General features: G+C 35.5%; 1 pseudogene; it reads right to left on the minus strand.

Annotated features, from left to right (window-relative positions):
• Positions 1–2361: 2361 nt before the first annotated feature.
• Positions 2362–3696, minus strand: LOC115275316 (annotated as a pseudogene).
• Between the last annotated feature and the right edge of the window lie 19193 nt (positions 3697–22889).

The following is a 22889-nucleotide window of genomic DNA, read 5'->3' on the forward strand; positions in this document are numbered from 1 at the left end:
AAACAAAAAAAAATATATAAGTAATTTGGTAAGTCAGTATCCATTATTGGTCACCTAGAGTGAAAAGAACTAGTATTTTTTTTTCCTACAAGCTTCATATGCACAGGGCATAGATTCAATCAGTAACATAAGCTTATACATACGTTTATACACACACACACACACACACACACACACACACATATCTCAAAAGTTATACATATATACACCAAAGTTTATAAATAAAAATACTACAGAATAATAATAAAATAAATATAAATTGTAAATCTAAATAAAATTGTAAATAAATTCTAGGCAACTTAAATCAAACATCATGAAGAACAAGATTTAGCCTGTCAATCAAATAATTATTAGCATAAAATCAGTACATTATGTCCCAGGCAACTAGGAAAACTATTCACACAATGACCATTTGGGAATTTCAATCACACTATTTCTAATTAAGCTATTTAGAAAAAATAAAGAAGACATCCCCTTAAACTGAGAGCTAATCTGATAGAATGTGTTCACATTAAAATTAGAAGGTTATCACCAGTAGTATTATTTAGTCTTTTATTTGGAACACCTGGCAAATAAATAAATAGGTAAAAACTGTGTATTACCAATAAGGAGGAAGAATCTAAATTTTTGTTTTGTTGGTGCAAAACATCTGAGTTGCTCTGCGTAGAAGTCCAAAGCAATGATATGGAATACAATAAAAATCAATGACTGATTTCAGTAAAGTGGATGTGGATCATGATTACGGTTAGCCAACTACCAGCTGCTAACCAAATCAGTCCACTACCATTTTTGTAAGTAGATTTTTGTGAAGCACAACCACGCCCATTAATTTAGGTATAATCTATGACCACGCTAATGAACAGAATTGAGCGGTTGTGTCAAGTCCTCCATGATCTGCCAAACCCTAAGATATTTAGTATCTGGCCATGTCATAATATGTGTGCTGACCCCTGATAAAGATAAATATTTCATAATAAAAATATTTTGGCCAGCAATTAAGAGTTCCAAAAAGAGATAATAAAGAAAGAGACTGCAAGAAAAAATTCTCAGACCTGAAGGAAATGGTTTTGCAGACTGCACAGGCTCAGTGATTACTTTGTATAACACAGGAAGAAACACATCACAGCAAGCCAGACATGATCATAGTAACACTTGAGTGAGACCTGTATGCTGATCCTAGAAACTTGCAGAGAAGAAGAAAAGTTGCATATAAAATTTGCATCTTATTTCTCAAGATCAACTTAGGAAACTAAAGTGCTGGTAAAATAATTCTACTCTGTATATTCAATATAAAGTCAAGTCATCCTTGACTTTAAATCTTTTACTTGTGAGATCTTTGAGAATATACTCCATCAAAATTATAGAATAAACACTAAAAAGAGAAGACATGAGATAAAGAGGACCTGACAGAGAAGAGAGGGGAGGAAAATTCCTAGGATGGTGAAAAATGGTAATTTTCCAAAGCCATATGTACAGTAGGCTTTCTGAATAAATGGGTCAGATGGGAGCAGGGGACAAAGAGGTCTGGAGGGACATATCAAGGGAGAAATAATGAACCTTATAGATGTATATGAAGTATCCGACCATATTGAAAATAACAGTAAATGCTGTCAGAACATTTGGGTGCTTGAGTTGGTGATAAGTAATAGAAGAAAAAAAATCAATGGAAGAGAATGAGGTAACTCCAGGATAAAGAAAAACTCACACAAACAATGAAGTGTTAGTGTCTTCAGTACAAAAATGAAGTGTGAGAGCTCTGACAAAGGCCCAACTGAGAGCAATATCTGAAAAACCATAAAAATGTAAACAATGAGATTTGACTTAACCAGGAAACTGAATATTAGTATTTTAGAAGAATGGCCATAGATGTGGGGTCACAAAGGAAGGAAGAACTGTATGAGCAAAATCCTCCTCTTCTACACGTCAAGAAGTAAGGCCCAACAGTTAAAAATCCAGAAATAGCTCTATAAGTTATTAGAGATGCAGAGATAGTTTTTTTTTAAGAAAGAGGAAGATGGGGGTAATAGCAAAGTAGTTCTAGTGATGGCAAAAAAGGTATTTTTATGATCAGCTTTATAGAACCACGGGGTATTTAAAAACAAAGAAGTGGTCAATTACACCAAAGCAATTTCTCTCTCCCTCCCTCCTTTTATCTCTTTCTTTCTTTCAAGACAGGGAATACTTTACTCAAACCCATCAAAGAAATGGAGGTAGCTTAGGTCTGTAACAAATGTACTTTAAAGAACAGTAATTGTATATGAGACCATACAGTGCTACATACAAATTAAACGATCATACACAGCTTTTCAATGTTTAAAACAGAATAAGCTTCCATGTAAAAACAGCACCTCTGTGACATTTTTAACTTGAATTTTCCTCTCTTTCTTCCTCATCCTCTCCTTCAACAGAATGCACACTACCTTTTTCATAATTCTTCTTAAAGGCAGCCACATCCTTATGGGTCTTAGAAAAACTTTCCTTTCTCCATGGTCTCATCCACATACCAGGCAACAAAAACATGGTAGGCATACTTCTGGTCAAACCTGTGGTCCAGGTGAACTCAGGCCTCTGCAATGGCTGTGACTGTTCGGCATCCACACTCTCACTGTGCTTTGGCCAGGTCTCCACCAGGTACCATAGTGGGAGGCTAGTAATTAATACCACCTTTGAAGCCACTGGAGCTCCAGTCCACAAACTGGATGGTATGTTTGGTATTAAAGATGGCCATGGTAACACTGACATATTTGGGAACCATGTTGCCATGGTACAATAGGCAGCATGCCATGTAATCACCATGGCCAGGGTCATATTTCACCATTGGCCTGGCTGGCCCCAACCACTCACTGGTGACCTCGGCTACAGAACGTTGTTCACAGTAGGCTTCCTCAGCAGAGCAGACAGGGGCATATGTGGCCAGAGGGAAGTGGATGTGGAGATAGGACACCACGTTGGTCTGGAATCGTTATATTAACATTCAGGGTTCCGTCAAATCTAATCTAAGAGAAGCAGTGATGGAGGACACTATTTGACTTATCAGCCTAATCAGGTTAATATAGGTTGGGTGCTCAATACCGAGGTTTCTAGGGCAGATGTCACACATGGCCTTATTGCCTACCATGAGGCATAACCAGAGTGTTCCAAGGTGCTGTGAGTGGTGAGGATTGAGTTGTAGGGTGCAACGGCAGGTGTGGAAACCTGCGAAGCTGGGTCAATGGGGAACTGCAGCTTGGATTCCTTGTCATAATGGAAAGAGAGACATTCTATTGGCAGGGAGGCGAACCAGAACCATTTCCTCCTTCAGATCTGTGGAAAACCAGGAAGCCTTGAAGACCAATGCACTAGTCAACCTGTTTCCAAATTTGGTCCAAGACTAGGTCACTGAGTTCCTTGTCAATGCGTTACTGCCCTCGGGCATAGTTAATGGCATCATTAACTGGAAGAGCTGGGGGTAGGTGGCGGTGAGAACATCATCAATGACTGTGGGTTCCAAATCCGCAAACGCTACCTGGGCACATGCTTGCCAGCACCAATCTCATTGAAGAAGTTGTTGAAAATGTCATATCCTCCCTCGACGGTCTTGTCACTCGGCACCTAGCTATTGGACCAGATGCTGTGTTCCGGGCAATACAGCTCCCAGCAGGCACTGCCGATCTGTACACCAGACTGGCCGATGTGGCTGGGGATGTTCTCACACATGGCTGCTGCTTTACATCTGCTGTTCCATTAAGCAGATGGTGGAGAGGAAGAGAGATTGCTAATTATTACAGCACAGCTTTTAGGCAGTTGGTGTAAGATAACCTGCCCCATGTTCTATATGTAAAAGGCCTATGTATAACCAGAACATAGCCACTTACTAACTGTAACTAAATAAACTTCCATGTGCCATGTTTTTTTCCTTAAAATAGACATATGGAGGTAAGTAACTAAAAGAGGCATGAAAGGGGTGCCTGGGTGGCTCAGCTGCTTAAGCGTCCCACTTCAGCTTAGCTCATGATCTTGTGGCTCCAACTTCAAACCCCACATTGGGCTCTCTGCTGTCAGCCTGGAGCCTGCTTTAGATCCTCTGTCTCCCTCTCTCTGCCCCTCCTCTGCTTGCTCTCTCTCTCTCTTTCTTTCTCTCAAATATAACATTAAAAATGTTAAAATAAAGATAATACAAGTGTCATGAAAGATGGCAAATGAATAGATGTAAGGCACCTATTTTAATTATATACATTACTTTGATAAACTAGCAATTGTAGGTTGTTTTACATTACTAACTACATTCCAGATGCTATGCTTTTCATCTCTGTGGCTTACTTATTTCATAACTGGAAGTTTGTCCGACTTAATCTCCTTCATCCATTTCACCTATCTTCTATATACCTCCCCTCTGGCAAGTGCCTATTTTTAAATTTAATTTTAATTTTTATTATTACTATTTTTCCAAGTTTTTACTTAAATTTCAGTTAACATACAATGTAATATTAGTTTCAGGTGTAGAATTTCATGCTCCATCACTTATATACAACACCTGGCACTCATTACAGGTGCCCTTCATAATCCCCACCACCTACTGAACCCAGTCCCCACCCGCCACTTCCTCTCTTGCAACCATCAGTTTATTCTCTGTAGTTGAGTCTAGTTCTTGGTTTTCCTCTCTTGCCTTCCTGCTGCTATTTGTTTTGTTCCTTAAGTTCTATATTCAAGTAAAATCATATGGTATTTGTCTCCATCAGTCTAACTTATTTCACTTAGCATAATATCCTCTAGGTCCATCTATACTGCCACAGATGGCAAGATCTCATTCTTTTTTATGGCTGAGTAATATTCCTCTGTGTGTGTGTGTGTGTGTGTGTGTGTGTGTGTGCATGCGCATGTGTGTGTACACACATAGACACCACATCTTTATCCATTCATCTCTTGACAGACACCTGGGTTGCTTCCGTATCTTCGCTATTCTAAGTAAGGCTGCAATAAACAGAAGTACATACATCTTTTTGAATTAGAGTTTTTCATTTTCTTTGCATAAATTCCCAGTAGTGGAATTAATGGATCATATGGTATTTCTATTTTTAAACTTTGGGAAACTTCATACTGTTTTCCATAGTGATTGCATCAATTGACCTTCTCATTACCAGTACTCAAAGGTTCCCTTTTCTCCACATATTCATCAACACATTATTTCTTGTCTTTTTGATACTAGCAATTGAGGGATGTGAGGTAACATATCATGGTGGCTTTTATTTGCATTTCCCTTATAATTAGAAATACTGAGCATCTTTCCAAGTGTCCACTGGCCATCTGTATGTCTATGGAAAAAAATGTCTATCCAGGTCGTCACCCCATTTTTAAACTTGGTTGTTTTTTTTTTTTTGGTGTTGATCTGTAGGAGTTCTTTTGTTTTTTGAGTATTGTTGACACAGTATTGCATTAGTTTCAAGTGTATATCATAGTGATTCAACAAGTTTATACATTATGCTATACTCACTGTAAGTGTAGGTACTGTGTCACCATATAACACTATTACAATACCATCAACTATATCACTGATGTTACGCCTTTTATTCCCATGACTTATTCATTCCACAACTAGAAGGATGTATCTGCCCCTCCTCCCATCCTCATGCCCTCTGGCAACCATCAATTTGTTTTCTGTGTTTATGGGTCTGATTCTTCTTTTTGTTTATTCATTTCATTGTTTTTAGACTCCACATATGAGAAAAATCATATGGTATTTGTCTTTCTCAATCTGGCTTATTTCACTAGAATAATACTTTGTAGAACCGTCCACATGGTCACAAATGGCATGATCTCATCCTTTTCTATCGCTGCATAGTATTCCACTGTACACACACACACCACATGCTCTTCTCTGCTCATCTCTTGGTATACATTTAGGTTGCTTCCATATTTTGCCTATTATAAATAAGGCTCTAATAAATACAGGGTTGCACATATCTTTTTGACTTAGTGTTTTTGTTTTCATTGGATAAATACTCAGTACTAGAATTATTAGATATGATATTTCTGTTTTGATTTTTTTGAGAATCTCCATACTATTAACCACACTGGCTTTACCAATTTCCATTCCCACCAACAGTGTATGAGTGTTTCTTCTTTTCCACATCCTTGCCTACCTTTGTTATTTCTTGTCTTTTTGATACTAGTCATTGTGAATGGTGTGAGGTCATATCTAATTGTGGTTTTGATTTGCATTCCTTGATGATCAGTGATGTTCAGTATCTTCATTTTTTTGAGCATCTTTTCATGTATCCATTGGTCATCTATATGTCTTCTTTGGGGAATAAAGTGGCTATTCAGGTCCTCTGCCCATTTTTTAATTGGATGTTTTTAGTATTGAGTTATATGATTTCTTTATATACTTTGGAAATTAGCACTTTATCATATATATCATTTGCAATATATATGTATATATATATTGCATATATATCTTCTCCCATTTAGTAGGCTGCCTTTTTGTTTTCTTGTTGGAACATTACACTTTTTAAAAGTAAATATAACTGAAACAAGTGTTTCCTCACAATAATATTACAAAGTAATCCGTATTATAATGTACATGATAGATACAAAGTATTAGCAAGTTGATACAGATACAAGTTTTTAAAAATCCAGAATTAGGGGCCCCTGGGTGGCTCAGTGGGTTAAGCATTGGGCTTCAGCTCAGGTCATGAACTCATGGTTCATGGGTTCAAGCCCCACATCAGACTCTGTGTTGACAGCTAGCTCAGAGCCTGGAACCTGCTTCGGATTCTGGGTCTCCCTCTCTCTCTGACCCTCCCCTGCTCCCACTGTCTTTCTCTGTCTCTCAAAAATAAATAAAAAAACATTAAAAATACAAAAAAATCCAGGATATAACATCAGTCCATTTAAAATTGTTATTATTCTAATAATAAAAATTAGGTTTTCCATGTTGTTGAGGCAGACTATTTTATTTGGATATAAATTCACCAAAGGTATTTATGAAGAGGAGTAAAGTAATTTTCATGAAATTTTATAGGCTTTTAGAAGAACATTGGCTCTTAGATATCTTTCCTTAGGGCAAAAATGCTAGGCTCATGTATAAAAGAAAGAGGTGTTGACAACATCAGAATTTTGAGTCATTTTAGCAATGTTTCTAAGGACCTACTTTTTCCAATTCAGCCTTTTAAATGGACTTCGTATTTTCTTTCACTGCTGTATCATACATATCACTGTCTATTTGAAGCTATGAGGTATAATTCCCATTGTGCCATTAATATTTATGAACAATTATTGGTTATTTAAACCTTAATATTCTTTTGATGAAACGGGAAAGGGTACATGGAGAAGTACTTAAAAATGTGTATGTGCACCTCATAGCTTGGTCCAGACATAAGTAAGCACTTAAAAGTGTATGAAACAGTCTGAACTGTAAGAAAAACAAAATAATTTGTAAACCTCTCCTTCTTCTCCAAAATGGAATAGATATTATGAAAAGAAACTGACCTCAGTGCACCTTGGTTAAGTCAAGTCGGTTAAGCAACTGATTTCAGCTTAGACTACGATCTCTCATTTGTGAGTTCGAGTCCCACATTAGGCTTGCTGCTGTCAGCCTGTCACTGCAGAGTCTGCTTCGGATATTCTGTCCCCCTCTGTCTCTACCCCTCCCCCCTAATCTCTTGCTCTCTCTCTCTCTCTCCATAAATAAAAACATTAAAAAAAAGAAACTGACCTCATAGACCTTATAGCAACCATTAGCTTTCCTTATAAATGGAGGAATTTAACCACTCAATGTAGTGGCATCAATAGAATTTATAACCACAAAGTAATTTTCCAGAATTCTAGCCCTCTGCCCTCCCCCCAAAAAACCCTACAACATCTGCACTTATGAAAATGTCCTGGAATAGAGGATAAAAACTCTAAAAAATATGCAACTTACTTTGCAGGTTCAAATTTGCCCTTGTTATTACTATGTACAGATAGGTTAGCCCTGAACCCTTCCTGAGTTTAACCACAAAAGCTTCCCACTTTTCTAAAGGGCCTGATAAACTTTACTATCTTTTGGAGAAAACAGTGATTTAGAAAAAAAATCACAGTTTTCTGCACAGGTGACCCTTTAACAGGGACACAGTATATATCTACCTACAAAGTATTTTAAATTAGTTTTTCAAAACACTTCAGTGATCAAGAAGAGACATCAGGGGGCACCTGGGTGGTTCAGTCAGTTAAGCGTCCAACTTCAGCTCAGGTCATGATCTCATGGTTCGTGGGTTCGAGCCCAGCATCGGGCTCTGTGCAGACTGCTAGCTCAGAGCCTAGAGCCTGCTTCGGATTCTGTGTCTCTTTCTCTCTCTGCCCCTCCCCTGTTCACACTCTGTCTCTCTCTGTCTTTCAAAAATGAATAAATGTATAAAAAACTTAAAAAAAAAAGACATCATGTAAAAATAATTTAGTAGTTTCTTGCCAGAAAGGGGAAAACAGTGAATAACGTGGCATAAAACCAGTCTTGTTGGGGACACTTGGCAGGTTACAGGTAACTGCGGGCAGTCAACAGGCTAAGGTGAGCTGATCATAACTGGCAGGGCAAAAGTGGAGCATCAGAGGCATCACAGGGAAGCAGAGGAAACATATATCAAAGTGGTTACAAGCCCTCTCTGGAGCCCTGATGGATTTGAATCCCAGCTGTGTCAATTACTAGTTATGTACTGGACAATTAACTTACCCACTATATGCTCCGTTGTGTCATTTGTAAAATAGAGACCATGACAGTCCCCATTTATTAGGATTATAGTGAAAAACAAATTCACTCCTGTATGTGTTTATAAAAGTTCCTGATGCATAGTAACAGTTACAATTTTCTTAGAAGCGCACTAAGAAGGAGCCATCCAGGTGGGCAACCAAAGATATAAATTACTTGCCCCTCAATTTTGTCCAGGTGTGTATCTGATGATTATTTTGTTATCTTACAACTGCGCACAATGGCCTTTTAGAGATTATTTCACATCTGTGTGAAATACTTCATGTGAAAATTCAAGCAGAGGGCTGACCTCCCTTAAAGGAGGATTAACTGTTAAATGATTGCCAAGCACTGAGAACACTTGAAGAGTTCCCAAAATGTGCTTGCTAATTCCCCTCATCCTGAGAAAGGCCAGCTGATGACAATTCTAGACTAAAGTGACTCATGTCATATAAATACTCTATCCAAAGCTGTTGTGAAATTTCCAGTGTGCAAGTGGCCGGAGGGCACACCATGAACACTTTCATAGAAGAGCAGCACATTCCGCACCTGGCCTAAGATTAGTGCCTACTTAAGGAAAATGTTACTTCCGGCATTTGGTTTTCAGTTTGGTTAACTTTTTCACTTTTCACATCTGACTCATTAAGAGAGCTTCACACAGCAATCTTCCTGCCACATGTAAGATCATATGGTGAAAGACCATATTATTGAGAAAAATCTGTTAGATTGAGGCTGTGGAAATAAATTTTTTGTGTGTTTAGTAAGGTCTGCAGATGACATTACATTCACAATTTTTATTGTATCATAATCCTCTAGGAAAGATACTTAATGGTCCCAAAGGCATCCTCAGAAAAAGTACATGATGAAATCTAAAGGGAAACAGTTTTCATGGAATTATGAATTGCACAGGAGTTCCATCTAGAGATAAATATTCATAAGTCATTAACAAATTCCAGATCAGTTCATGATTATTCATCATTAGGGCCCATGTACTCTATTTTATATGAATTATTCATTGGCTTTGTTTATGAACATCTTTAACTGATTAATGGCAAATCTTGACGAATATTCCTGAATCGTTCAAACTGAAGCATAGATCATAATGAATGAAGTCATGCATTGCTTTTCAAGAGTGTGAGATGAATAACTGATACAGAAAGAAATATAAGAAATTGCAATGGTTTTTGCAAATATGTCTGGTTTAGAAATCTGAGGGCTTAACTTTTTATTAGTAACACATTGACAGTCAACACCCCACTCTTGAAGCTCTGAGCCTTGGCTTCAGAGTCCAAAAAGGTGATATAACACAGTGCCAGGAAATATGCCTCAAGCATTTCAGAGAGTTTCTTTGTCCCAAATTTCTGAAACCAGGCCTCAACTCTTGAATAGATAGGTCATGCATTTAAATAGCTCCCTCTAATATTGTACTTAATTCTAAATCAACAATATGCTTTTTTAAAGTTTTATTTTATTGTGGTAACATTTAACACGAGAACTACCTACTTAGCCTTAAAGTATATAATGCAACATTCATCTTGGATTACTGGGACTTTAAAACATTTTCACTTTTAACTTGTATTTCTATTTTTATTTATTTATTGAAGTATCATTGACATGTATTAATTTCAGGTATACGACATAGTGATTTGGCCTGTAGAGACTCATGATATACTAACCACAAGAGTAGTTACCATCTGTCAGCACACAAATTATTACAATATAACTGACTATCTTCTTTAGGCTGTACTTTTCATCCCTGTAACTTGTAACTGGAAATTTGCACCTCTTAATCCCTTTCACAAATTTCCCATTCTGTATGTTGCCTTTTCACCTTATTGACTGTTTCCTTTGATGTGGAGAAGTTTTTTGTTTGATTGGAAGATTTAATATTGTTACAATGTTTATACTACCCAAAGCAATCTACACATTCAATACAATCTTATCCAAATCCCAATGGCATTTTTTACAGTAGAGAAATTAATTCTAAAATTCAGATCAAATCACAAAGGATTCTCAAACTTGAGAATGAAGGACAAAGCTGGAAGCATTACACTTCCTGATTTCAAAATATATTAGAGATAGAGCAATTAAAACAGTAAGGTAGTGGCATAAAAACAGACTGTTAGACTAAAAGAATAGAATACAGAGAACCTAGAAATAAATCCAGACATTATACAGTCATCTGACCTTTGGCAAGGAGGCCAAGAATATAACGGGAGAAGGATGGACTCATCAAGTGGTGATAGGAAAAATGGGTATCTTCAGGCATAAAGATGAAACTGGATCCTGATCTTACACCACACACAACAATCAAATCAATAGTGATTAGAGACTTACACTTAATTCCTGAAACTTTTAAGCTTCTAAGTGGAAACACAGGGAAGAAATCTTCATGCCACCATCCTTGGCAATGATTTCATATACATGACATCAAAACCATAAGCAATAAAAGTAAAAACAGACAAATGGGACCACATCAAGAATATTCTTGACCTCCAAAAATGAACTTACTTTTTCATTCATAGAAATTAAAGTTCCTAGGGGCGCCTAGGTGGCTCAGTTGGTTAAGCCTCTGACTTCGGCTCAGGTCATGATCTCACGGTTTGTGGGTTTGAGCCCCGTGTCGGGCTCTGTGCTGACAGCTCAGAGCCTGAAGCCTGCTTCTGATTCTGGTCTCCCTCTCACTCTGCCCCTCCCTGCTCATGCTCTGTCTCTCTCTGTCTCAAAAATAAATTTTAAAAAAACATTTAAAAAATTAAAAAAAAAAGAAATTAAAGTTCCTTGATGAGAAATTATTTTAAATCCAGTCAATAATGCACACTGAATACGGAGAAAAAGAATAAAAAGGCCATATTTCTGCCTGTGTTAAAACTTAATAGAGTCTTGGTATCCATTGTGCCTTTCCATGCATTAATTTTCATACATATTTTTTTCATACATATTTATTTTTGGAGAGAAACTGAGACAGAGAGAGAGAGAGAGCGTGCAAACAAGGGCGAGGCAGAGAGAGAGGGAGACAGAGAATCCAAAACAGGCTCCATTTCTGACCTGTCAGCACAGAGCCCCCCATGGAGCTCAAACTCACAAACCATGAGATCATGAGCTGAGCTGAAGTCAGATATTTAGCTGAATGAGATACTCAGATGTCCCATATATTTTGTTCTTATTTCTGTCTTTTAACTTGATTTGTAATAATCCAAGATATTTATACCAAAACAAATTCCCATGGTGAAAATGGAAAATCATGCTCTCCTATGATTAATAAGAATGACACTTAAAGACTAAAGACAAAAGTGATTTTGTGACACACGCTGCAGTCACTGTTTATTACTAATTGTTTGAATGATCCACTGAGTCATGGCAAGTCACAGAATGCAGTTAGATCCTTTGTGAAGACTGGATAAAGGGGAAAAACTATTATAAAATGAAGTAGGTAGTAAAACCAAGTGAAAACCTGAAACAGGGAATCTACAAGGAGTGTTTTATTGAAGTTAGATATGTTAATGTTCATTTTCTTAATTTTTTCATGTTTGTTTATTTGTTTTGAGAGAGAGAGAGCACACAGGAGAGGGGCAGAGAGAGAGAGAGTGATAGAGAGAATCCCAAATAGGCTCCATGCTCTCAGCGCAGAGACCAACATGGAGCTTGATGTCATCAACTGCAAAATCATGACCCAAGCCAAAATCAAGAGATAGACGCTTAACCAAATAAGCCACCCAGGTACCCATAGATATATTATTGCTCATGATTTTTACATTCTGGACAGTAAGCATAAGGGAGATAAAATATAAGACCTAAGGAATAAAGTCGCCCTTGTATTCATGACTTTTCTCTCCCAAAATTTTATGGATGCCTTGAACCTGATAAACATTTTTGACAACTCTTGAAATATAAGCATATTCTGCCTAGGACAATTAAACTGATGTGTCATATCTTTTGATATTAATTGTATTACATTAGTGATTCTTAATCAGGTTATACATTTCAATCATGATTTTGAGCACATGTATACTTTGAATTGGATTTTCTAAGGGGCAGAAGCTGTATATGAAAAGCTCAGTATGCTCTGTAGATGATTTTGACCCCCTTACTAAAGCATTCAATGTGTTTATACTGATCTGGTAGATCGTACTCTCCTACTCTTCGTGTGCATTTGGGCATGTGACTTGCTCTGGCCAATGAAACACTAGCAAGGATTTTATAAACATAGGCTTAAAAAGCACTTGCAAGCTTTCAACTGTGCCCACGAATCTCTGCCATCACTATGAGAATACGCACATTCTAGAAAATTAAAGATACGAGGGGCAAAGAGGGGTGCCTCAGTTTTCCCACAGCCAGCCTATGTCAGCCTGCAGCTCGGCAATTCCAAGACCCTAGAGTAAGTCCAGTCAAAATGAGCACAACTGCCCACCAAGCCAAGTCACTGAACTGCAGGCTCACAGGCCAAACATGCGTGTTGTTTTAACCCATTACATTTTCAGGAGTTCTCTCCCCCAGCTCAGAAGTTTTTATTTAGCATTAGTGTAAAAAATTTTTAAAAAGTTGAGAAAACATATTAAGTAATAAATTATTTAGATTTGATTTCAATTTAAGTTCCAATTACAATTCTTTGGAGAAGTCAAATGCAATATAAGAGAATTATGAAAACTATAGTTGAATAGATAAATAAGCTTAGTGAAAGTAAATAATGTTTTAAAGTTAGCAATTTTTGGTCATGTTAACTACCCAATATGATTCACACATGATACATATGGTAAATATTTTAATCTCTTATGTTTTCAACCTAAATGGCATAACTATATCCACAACTCTAATAAAATCACCTTAAAAATTAAGTAAATATTAATGGGTTCAGTTATATGTAATTTAAAAATTATCTTATTCATCAATTTAATATATATTCAAGAAGAACATTTTGCCACTGGGTGTTGTTTGTAAGTGACAAATCAGTTAATTCTACTGGTGAAGTCAATACTGCACTGTATGTTAATTAACTAGAATTAAAATAAAAATTTGAAAAGAAAGAATATATAAAAAATAATAACATTTTACTGTTCTGCTGTCTATAAATACATGAATTATGTATATATTGTACATTAAATAGTGTAAAATATATAAAAAAACCCACCTCTCAAATGTAAGTGATTTTAATATTACAGAACACATTCTTCATTTTACAACATGCTAACGAATCACAGCTATTTTCTAATTTTTTAAAACTAATGTCACTAATCTGTTTGATATAATTACATATTCCTTTTCCAAGAGCATTTTAATGACTGATTATCATGTATATAAGAAGATATGTATATAGAGATGCATCATATGTAAATAAATTATAGGTAGAAAGAAAATATACAGCCATGTATACATTATTACGTATATAGAAAAGAGAAAGATCCAAAAGATACCAAATACATCCCATATTTAGATTACAAGGTAAAATGAGGAATAGCAACCAGCAAAGAAACCTCTGAAGTAAAAGAGAAAAGTATGAGAAAAAGAAAATCAGAAAAGTGTGATGTCCGGTAAGGTAGAGAAGTCAATGTGGCAAAAAGAGGGGAAGGTCAATCCTGTCAATCATGACAGAAAGTCATAACCCTTCTTGGGAGCCACATCCAGAAGAAGGCGATAATCAATTCTCCACTTTGGGAAAGAGAATACAGAAGCCATGACAGGAGATGAGAAGGAGAAACACTAAATACAGGGGAACACATTAAACCTGCCATAGACCAGTGCCTGTCTCCAATATATCGACCAATTACCTAATGTCCTGTGCTATGTAAAGTGGGGATGTTGAAGAATGGGTAAGGAGTGGTTCACTGGTGGTCACATAGAGATTTTAAATGTTGTGAGATTCTAGAAATCCAGGATGAATGAAGACAGAGGACTGTGTACTCAAAATCAAAGAAGAGAAAAAAACCCCTTACAGGTAAGTGCCATAAATTATTACTCTGTCTTCCAACTTAAAGATGCTAGATGCCCACTATATAGTGTGTCATCCACAGTCATGGGAAGCAGGGGAGAGATGGCGTTGTGATGGAATAAGATCTTGGAAATTTGCTCAAAAGTTGTTTTGTTTTTTTAAACAAAACTTAAAAAGGAAACTAACCTACATCTACAGATTCTTTCCTTGCACAGCAAAAGCCGGTATAAAATTTGAATTCAGGGAGCTAGCCACGCCCTTCTTTTTTTTCCTTGGAACTACCACAAAACAGAGTTCTAATTCTAGAACCAAGAATGTGGAGGAAATGAGATATTTCGTAGGGAATGGATGAGGCTGCAGGGGAAGATGGATAAGGGAAGTGAAAAGAGCATGCTTTACAAAGGGTAGAGAATTCAAGTACAATTAGCTAGAATGTACTTTTCTATAGAAATTCTGAACTCCATCTTGAAATTTGATTTCCTGGGTTTTTATTTCAAATCTTTCCAATATACTGCTCAGTGGTACAGCCTTCTTTATCAAGAGTGCTATCTGAAAGCTCTTGTATTTAAGGGCTTAAATGATTTCACTATTTCTCATGGCAATGTAAAATTTAAAAAAGGACAAAGAAGAGGAGAAGAATAGGAGAAGATTTTATAACTGAGTCTGAATGATATGAAAGAATTTACTAAAATGTCACTTGTCTCTCAGTAACCATCCACGCTCATCTACAGAACTGGAGTAAGGCTGGGAGATCCCCGGAATACCCTTCAGTGTTAGTAGGTAAAAAAGATAATAATAATTAAAACATCCAATTGCAACAAAGCTCTCTGAGATCAAAGAGAAGGTCATTTTGCCATCAGTGCAAATAGAGGGATCATGATGTCATGTGCAAAATTTCAGTGTCTCAGAATATTTAAGCCATTTTCTTCTCATTTTTTGTCAGTTTAATGCAGGCTTTTAAATGAAAAAAAAAATAAGACAAGCTGCTTCCTTCATTACATTTAGACTGAGGCAATTCAAATATAAAAAGTCTGATTTACTTGATGGTATCCTCCTCCTACTGTTTTATTTCATTTCAGGATTGTCTCCTTAGGGCCAGACATTTTAGACATCAAACTATAACAAATTGCATCAGGAAGGTTAAGAGGCAGCAGGAAAAGAAAAGGGTAGCGTGAAGTGTAAAAACAAATTGTGGCAGGGCACTTACACACAAGCCATCGGGTTCATGGTCAGAAACTGCTTTCTTGGCACATAATTGCTGATTCAATAGATGACAAAGTAAGTAGATAGGTAGAAAACTGTTAACTCCCAGAGCACATGATGTTGGAATTTAGGAAAATAACACTAATTTTTCCTAATTCTGATTTTTTAAATGTTCATTTCAGGATTAGTAAATAACAATGTTTCAAATAACTATTTATATATGTGGGTACAGTACCTACTCATAGACTAATGTAAGTCATCTAAATGACAAAGTTGAGTTATCACAGTATAAATTTGTCATATTTAGTGAAGTCAGGTGATTCAATACATCTGGAAATTTCTAAATTGTCTGGGCTGATATCACTTCATTCATGATATACAGAAATAGTCAGAAGTTCCCATGTTGCTACAAATCTTTGCTTGGACCCACTGGGGTCATACCCATACATGATTTTCATGATTTACTTAACTCCTCTTTTAGGATTATTAGGAATTCTTGCAACCTACTCTCTTTGAAATAATTGTCTTCCTCAAATTTTTATAAGAAACAGCCATATCTGAAACTGAGTTAGAGTCCAGGATCAGGGTAAAAGCTGTAATGTTCATGGGACTCAAAAGTGATGGCTTAAATTCTACAGATTTTTATAGATCTGGAAGATATAAAAGTCTACGTTTTGGGGAAAGTTACGATTTATTGAATTTCTCATGTAATGAGATAGACATTCTTGAAAATAACTTACAGAAAAGAAGGAAATATTCTGAAGCAAAATAATGTAACCTGTCTTTAAATAGCTATAGAAAACTCTTACAAAACAAAAACAAAACCCGATAAAGTTGTTGCAGAGAAGGGAAGTTAAATTATTACTTTTATAAATATTTTATATGCAGATTGATTTTTAAATACTTAAAAAATATTTGTTTAAAACTATGGATCTTCCCAGTCTATCACTCATAGGTCAGGTACCTTTGAAAAGTTACCTGTTTCTTTTCTTCACCGATAATGTGCAGAAAAGATTAGTCCTTCAGTTGTACACAAGAAAACTATATGTAAAGTTCTTAACATAGTACACAGGCTGCATAAACAACTGCAGAGATGCAACAGGGTGAAAAAAGCTCATGTGCACGTATTACCAATGATATACAAACAATATGGGAGGCTTATGAATTAGATCTCTCAACATATGACTTATTATAATATTGTCAACATTTTTTTACCAATTTTGTCTGTTGTCGTTTTGTTGTTGTTGTTGTTATTATTTTGCCATCAATTTAAAGAAAGTGATATTTTAACCAATACTGGAGGTGAGTGAGTTCATACTTATCTGGGGGGAAAGGTTAACTAGGGAGGAGAAACAATTAGAGCTAAGACTATAAATTGGAGTATTCTGGATTTATTCCAGGAACAGCAAGAAGGTAACTGTTGGTTCAACGAGTAAAAGAGGAGGAGATTAGTAGGACATGAAGAGCGTTACGGAGGACCAGATCACGTACTGCCCCCAAAAGACCTTCTTAAAGACAATGCTCTACTTTGAGGGAAGTATCTCTCTTCATTATAACTTAACCTGAATAGTGGTGAGTGATGGCACTCTAACATGCCAACATACAATAAAATTTAAACACAATATATTAAATCACAAGTTCTAGACCAGTGTGGGATCTTCTAAGAAAGATCAATCACATAATCACTGTATTACCCTATTATATTTTCAAACTATTCTACCATGGACCATAAAGAATCTAAAAGATATTCATCTAAATGATTGCCAGAATAATAAAGAAATAAGAAAAATTTTAGAATGTTAAGTTCATGGCAAATATGATCCATATGTTATTTATAAAATGAGCAAAAATTACTATGTAAACCTCAGTAAAATGATACCATGGTGATATGACTGTCTACTATCAAAAAGTAAGAGTCAAAGAATTAGAAATGTCTTTTTTCTTTCCAGGACTATAGCACCATGGACAGTGACTCACCAACACCAATTGTTAGGCCATCTGTTAGTTAATCTGGAAATTTCATAAATACCACCAGTTTCATTAAAAAGGGTCAACTATACAATAACAAGACTCTGAGACAATGATTAAAATCAGATATTTGATTTACTTTCAATGTTTCTCAGAAAAGCATAGTATAATGGAAAGAAAAATGCACTAGGAATCAAATCTAGTGTTTTACATTTAGCTTTAAATAAAGCTCTTCAAAATACAGAGAGCTAGCCTATCTTTGGTAACCCAGTTAACATTTCTTTTTTCTCCCCTATTAACATTTCTGGAGTGCAGTGTGTTCTTTGTAAAATGATGAGGTAGAAAGAAAACATGGAAAAAGTTACCTAAGGTCCTCTCTTGTTCTATACTTTAATAGTTTTATCTAAAAGTAGCCTGACAAATCTAGATAAAGGACATCCTAACTTATATACCCAAGCCATTGATAGAGACTCTCAATTCTCTCAAACCTACTCAGAAAGAAAGATTGTCAGGGTGACTGGGTGGCTCAGTCAGTTAAGCATCAGACTTCAGCTCAGGTCATGATCTTGTGGTTCGTAGGTTCGAGCCCCACATCAGGCTCTGTGCTGACAGCTCGGAGCCTGGAGCCTGCTTCAGATTCTGGGTCTCCCTCTCTCTCTGCCCTCCCCCATCCATGCTCTGTATCTCTCTATCTTTTAGAAATGAATAAATGTTTTTAAAAATTACAAAAAAAAGAAAGATTGTCTTATACAAATAAATTCTTCAGTGTATGAAATATCCAAGCATCAACTATGATGCAGGTAAGAGAAGAACCAAATAAAAATAACTTTGCAATATAGAAATGAAATATTGCATGTTAAAAGTTCAGAGAGAGAATGATGAGTTAATTAGTGGATAAAGTACAGCATAATGACTCATTCTTTTTATATTTTTTGTTTTGTTTTGTTTTGCCTGCATGTATCTTTATTAATTTTTGTATGCTGTCTCTACTCATGTTCCCAAATGATGGCCAAATTTTCAGCTCTCACGAAAGACTCCAAAAGGGAAGATTATTATTTTGATTCTGCTTTTCCTTGTTATTAGTGAGAATAATAGTTTTTTCCCGAATCCCCTTGCAGATTCTCCCTCATGTCTGTAGGGCCAGAATTCAATCACATGTTTATACTTATACCAGTCGTTGGCAAGAAAATTGAATTATAATCATTGGTTTAGCGGATCAAAATTAGCTACTGGTATGTACGTTTTAAAATATATGACTTTCTCTTTAGTATATGGCTTTCCAATAACTGAGCAGAACTGGGGTTGTTTTAACAAGAACAACAACAAAAATGAGAAATGGCTGACAGCTCTACCTTACTTAGAAAGAAGTGTAGGTTGTATCTCATTGTGCACTCTTCTCTCCAGGCAAGCTGCATAGAGACATGCATCTGCTAAGCAGCAAGGTATCATTTAGAAAATTAACCTTCTCCTGAATAGGAAGACTCTTCAGCCATGGCTTTTCAAACTCTTTGTTGTTTTATCGCTGTTACATGATCTAATTACCAAATATTTAGTATCTTCTAAGTGCAGTGCTTGTAACTCCAGTTCAACTGAGTTTCATCACAGATCTTGTTTTATACATTTATCCCATTACATTTATTCCAAGGTTTATGATCAAGCTTGATGTTTCCTGTCACCATCATTTGCAATTAGATGCTAAATTATATACAAAATCAGTTATAAATCATCTTCTACAAGGTGTAATGTAACATTATCTTACTTGAAACCATGTCCTCTCTTTAAAATTCCATCTTATCCCTTTTCTCCAATCCTAATATATCCCTAATATCAACTTTTTAAATTCTACCTAGTGCTAAATTCTCTGAAATAAAGGTAATATGTAACTTACTTAAAATATTAATATAAATATTCATTTAAAATCCTCTTCAAATCATTATAAAAAAGTATGCCTTAGTTTTCTTTGCTAGGGAGAGCCATTAGCATCTGAATAATACAAAAATTTTCAAGTAACAAAATGTGAAATCACTTTCCAAATCTCTGAGCCAATCGGGAGGTATTATGCATTATTATCCTTACTTTGCCAATGACACAGTGTGCAGACAGGTCAACAGATCTGCCACACCAAAACTGGAGCCTGAGAACGAGGTTGTCATGAGTCTAATAACCAACTCAATTCTTAATTCTCTTAGTCACAAAAATATGATTAATGCAGCAAATGCAGGCTTGTTACCTGATTATTATCCCCTCTGGGTATGACATAATTCTGTCTGTCTCTTTACAAATATATTCCATGTGTGATGTTGATCCAGTGCTCTGAAAAATACACCAGGAAGGCATTAAAGTCTCTGCTCAAGAGAAAAAAAATCATCAGACTTATGCAAGCCCTGAAAATAGAGATTTATATTTTTGAATGCCATATGCCATTTTAGAGAGGGCTCTGGTTTTTCCACATGTGACATCATAATTGTCCTGTGAGGAGGATGAGAAATAGGAAAGTAGTTATTAGCTGATCCTTCAAAAGGTAACAGCTCTTGCATCTTACAATGGACTACTCAAGTATTAATTTTATGATGATATGTTTGGGTTTATTTAGTTGAACAAAATGATATGAAAGACCATATTTAGTCCACAAGCACTGAATGAAGTTATGTCCTTAATGTGAAAGTCTAAAGTCAAGAGCAACAGTTGTGAGAATGCTACTCATAATTTCTCCATCACAGAAAGCATTTAACATGTTATAGTTATGGAAAGGGAAGGGAAGGGACAAAGTCAAAGGAAATATAAAAAGTCTGAAGGCCCTCTAGATCTGTAGGTATGCATCACCCTTTTATTTATACCACTTAACACATAATTGCATTTGTTATGTTAGGTTAACACATAAATGCACATAGTTGCATTTGTGAAAAGCTTGACTGGCCCATGAATAATAAACTTGCCACAGATAGCAGCGTCCTCATAACACTCATTGCTTGAAGACAAGTGGTAAGCATTGGTGGCATGATACACATGGGTGGTACGTTATCACATGGAATCATTTCTCCGAGACTCAAAGACAGGATGTCTTGCTTTGTGAAATCTGCACTTACAGAAGAATGCCACTGAAACTTCTCTGTATACAAACAGTTATTTATAAGAATCTGGGAGAGAGTTCTGCAGTAAAATGATGGAATAAAATAGTACTTAAGAGCAAATAAATCCTTTATTATTGCATCATTAGAAATAAATTATTTTTGAGAAAAGTATTTATAAAAAAGTGTAAATATGGACATAAAGTGGTATTTATGTTTCCACAATGAATTGAAGGTCACAGGCCCACACCATTCTAAGAAGGCAGTTTGAGTTCAATGAAACCCACCAGAATTTCATAGCAGTTTTTTTTCCCCCAAATTTGACTTAGCAGATCACTGAGTGGACAGCTTAAGAATACAAAATGGATTTGTTGACATTTGCAAGTGGAAAGAAGATCCAAAAAAAGAGCAACAATTCAAAATGGACCAAAAATGAATAATGGACAAACATAGTTCTTGTGGACATGGAACATAACATATTAGATGAACAATATAATTGATGGGGTTTATTTATAGAACATTTTTTCCAAGACTCTGAAAGTTTTGCACAGAAATTTCTCAGGGTCTGCAAATCATATGTTCTAAGTTTTAAGTGTTCTTTTTCTGTAGAAATAGCCTTAAATTAATTTTGCTTTTGTTTTAAAAATATTTTCTATTTATTTTTTAAAATGTGGAAGTTATAAATCACCATGAGGGAGAAAACATGAACCACCCATAATCAATGAATAAAAGTATGCTTTTTTCCCAATTATCCTGATAGGAAACTAACAAATACACTAGGAAAAATGCAATGATATTAAACACACCATTTTTGTTTTGGCAAACACTGGTCTGTCAAAACATGTTTCTTTTCAATATTTTCTTTAGTAGATGTTGCAGGGTTTCAAAGAGCTTACTGAGTGAATTTACATGAATTAATTCATGTACTTCCCTTCTTCATTTATTGAATTGCAATCTGAGGTTTCTCTGAACAAAAGAGATGGGAGACAACTGATTCCCAAAGAAAAAAGGCTCAAACACATATGACTCCAAAGGACACACTGTGTTAATTAAGGTTTTGCTTTTCTAAATTAGAATGCATATACATTTGCTATGAGATTTTTAAATAAAATTACTACTCCAAATGTAAAAGAAACAGAATAAATGAGAATCATTAGGAAGTAAACTTCAAAATAACTGAAAATTAAAAATTATTGACCCTTTAAGGTAAAATGGTATTTACTTGAACTTATCAGTTGTATTATACTAAGAAATCATTAAAAAATTTTTATGCAATCATTTTCAAAACTTTGGAATTAAAAATATTTTTCATATCATACCTGTGTAAGGTGCAGCTACAACATTTACATAAATCTATGTATTTTATGTGTATAGCAAAGCCATAGTATAATTGTCACTTTATACCTTAATTAAAATTAAGTAAAGCACTAAAACGTTAAGTAGTAATAGAATCACCAGTTATTGAACACACTCAATGATAGACTATATCAGTCACTTCCCATACAGTTGATGTCACAACAACCCAAAGATGTAGATGACAAAAGAGGAATTTAGAGCTCGGAGAGGTAAAGTAGATCTCAAAGTCACTCACATAATTTTTAAGTAACAAAACCAGGATTCAACTCAAGAATGTTGCACTCAATTTCAACTTTCAATAATAATTACAAATTCCTTTGCCAGCTAATATCTTTACCAGGCAGTGAAAATGCTTATAAAAAATAAGCTAGAAATATGTTTGAAATGTTTTCTTTAAATTTCATTCAAAATATTTTGTTGTACATAACTCAAACCACATTCTCAAATGATTGATGGAGATTTTATATGGGAGAATCATCTATAGAGAGCTAGCATTTCTATCATTTATTATTGATATGTTACTTCCTCCCCAAATGAGTTGAAGCATTTCAAGAATTGACAATGCTAAAACATTTATAATATCTTCTAACATCTTGAATGCAGTGGCAGAACAAAGAATAGCTGACCAAGGCATTTCCTTTCTTAAAAACTAACAAATTCAATTTGACTT

This window comes from Suricata suricatta, chromosome 2 (assembly GCF_006229205.1).
Source record: "Suricata suricatta isolate VVHF042 chromosome 2, meerkat_22Aug2017_6uvM2_HiC, whole genome shotgun sequence".
NCBI classification, from domain to species: Eukaryota; Metazoa; Chordata; class Mammalia; order Carnivora; family Herpestidae; genus Suricata; species Suricata suricatta.